Here is a 2,633-nt window from a genome sequence, read left to right on the forward strand (position 1 = left end):
AGTTTCCTGGTTGAGGTTACACAGCAATACCGCCCCCCCCCCCCACCCCGTTCTTCATATTTTGTCTCTTTCCATCAGATCATGCTGATTGCATTCCATTGAAAACCTTCCAGCAAAAAAAATGTGGCCTCTTGGAAAGGAGATGGAGATGCAAAAGGTTCTTCTCTGCCAGCTTAGTGGTTCATTTTTGTTTGATGAAACATGTGAAATTAGAAGAGGTATCTAAAGGTTACTGGAATTTCCCCCAGAATTTTGTGCTCAGATTATTTACCTAGAAACTTTGTTTAATTGTAACCACCGAAAGTTAAGAGAGAATGAGAGTATGGACAAGGAAATAACATGGTTGACTGATAAATTCAAGAGGTTAATTTTTAATTCTACCTATGGTATGCTCTGTGTGACCAGTTACCTAAGTCGTATTGATTTAACAATCGCAACAAGGAGTTTCCCTCAATATGGAACATAAGACTTTCTCATTCAGCTTCCTTTCTAACAAGACATATTTATGTCACCTTAGGTTTCTTTCTTTGCCTTTCTCACAGGAGTCTCTTCCTTCTCACCTGAGTGCAACATAGACTGCCAGACCCGCTGTCTCATAGACTGCAGGCAGGGACATTACTACGCAGCCGGCAACTGCTTGGAATGTCCGACTGGCTTTTAGTAAGTCTCCTGCCTCCTTTAAATGCGAGGGCATTTGAGCAGTCTAATGTTGAGAAAATTCTGAGAGCYGCCTTGTAATGCAGATGAGGAGGAGGTGCGGCACAAACTGTAGCTCTGGTCCTTGCTAGTTGCGTCTGAGCTGGTCTCAGTAAAACTGGACAGGCTCTGCCATCCTGGGTAGTGCTGAACCAGGGAGCAAAGACCATCAGCTAATCCGGGCTGCATTCTGAGCAAGCCCAACACACCAGGAAGCTGTCAGGAAATGGGATTCTGAAGAAATAGAAAAATTAAACTTTAAAACTTCGTTGTTTCGGATCCAGTTGCCCAGGAGGTCGAGCAGCTCCAAGGAAATGCCCAGTGGGAACAGCCAATGAACTTACTGCTCAAGCAAACATCACAGCCTGCCAGGTAAGCTGAGGGAGGAGGAAGAAAACAAGCAGACAGAAGTAAGACTTTCTACCTCTACTCTATGTCTTTTGAATCRTCTGATTTCAGCCTGCTGCTCAGATTTTGCAGTCTAATTTGAAATTTGTCCAGAAATTCCTCTTGTGTTTCTGGCTCTGACCTGGCTCAGAGAAAGCTGAATGTTTCTGTTCTCTGGGTCTGTCTCTAGGTCAACCCAGAAAGAAGCACGCCCCTGATTAATTATTTACACTGCTGACCATAAGAAGTGTTAGGAACTTTCAAGAACACACAGGCCAGATTTGGAAAGCATTTCAAGGTCCTTTTTTTCCCTAGCATTTGAGCTGGGGATGTGTAGAGTTTTGCTGTTTTAYAGGATTTATGCAAAGCATATGTTCTGTGGATCTCACAGAGCTGTGATCTCACTGCAGGTTTGTCCCAACGGCTACCTCAGCCTGGAGAGTGGGGCTGGGTGCTCTGCCTGTCCGGATGGCTACTCCTGCGATCCCCACCGTGGTGTGAAACAGAGCTGTAGTCCTGGGCATTATTCGCCAGAGGGAGAGTTGGAGTGTCGGGAATGTCCGGAGGGATATGTTTGCCCGGATGGACAGAACAGGCAGGTACAGCACATTATTCTGCCAGGGCCTTCTTGCTGACTGCCAGGGCCCGAATTTGAATATATTGTCAAGAGAGGAGAGCMGGATATGGGCCTTTCTCCAGCAAAAATAATGGTTCTGAGCAGTTCAGTGATAGAGTATATCTGTGAGCTCCCAAAAGTGGCTCTTGTTAGGAGAAGCAGATGTTAGTTCCGCTTCTGAGAGTGTTAGTGCTCAGAAGACCTGCCCCCATTAAAACCCTTGGTGCCTGAGGCACCGTTTTAGCTTCTTGGTATGACAAGAGTCTCTTCTTTTCCTTAGTACTGTTTGGCAGGCCAGGAGCCCAATCCAAGCCGCGCTCGGTGCGTAAGCTGTGCTCGTGGTTCATTCTCAACTGCAGACACTCCAATATGCCAGCCCTGCCCGCCAGGTGAGTGCATTTCATGAGCATCGTATTCTGCAATTAAAACCTGGAACGTAAAGACAACAACCATAGTGACGCTTTGGTCACTATGTTGCTTAATCTGCAGTACTGGAATAGAGAACTCCATATTAACCRCAGAATCTGGAAAGAGTAAGTGAAAATCTCTTGCATAGGTGATCAACAGGTTAAATATTTGCAGTATATTTCATGCTGAAATTCATTATTTCACTGTTGAAATCGGTCACTCCTGTATTCTAATGGGTAGACTGTGCTTGCCCAACATCTGTTCTGTTAGATCTGATGAAATGATCCCGCCCAATTGCAAAGATCTCAGACATTAAGAAGGTGAAATACTGCAGAAGCAGGAGAGGTCTTCAGCTGATCTTCAGATCCCATGATGTTGGAGAAAGAGAATGGGAATAGAGGGAGAGAATATTTAACTGTAATAGTGCTAACTCGAATAAATRTAGCCCTAATATTTAGTCACTTTCCAAAATATGAAAGGTTCTGGGTGTCTCTGATATGTTGCTTTTATATCGAAGTAAGTGACC

General features: G+C 44.7%; 1 long non-coding RNA gene across 1 annotated transcript; it reads left to right on the forward strand.

The window, feature by feature from the left end:
* The first annotated feature begins 551 nt into the window (after positions 1-551).
* On the forward strand, positions 552-1,563 carry LOC112946330. The gene is made up of 3 exons (XR_003249217.1): positions 552-660; positions 981-1,068; positions 1,494-1,563. It is a non-coding gene; the product is annotated as an uncharacterized LOC112946330 (long non-coding RNA).
* Positions 1,564-2,633: the final 1,070 nt, after the last annotated feature.

The sequence above is a fragment of the Nothoprocta perdicaria genome, unplaced genomic scaffold, assembly GCF_003342845.1.
Source record: "Nothoprocta perdicaria isolate Ctin4 unplaced genomic scaffold, notPer1 scaffold_201, whole genome shotgun sequence".
In the NCBI taxonomy this organism is placed as follows: domain Eukaryota; kingdom Metazoa; phylum Chordata; class Aves; order Tinamiformes; family Tinamidae; genus Nothoprocta; species Nothoprocta perdicaria.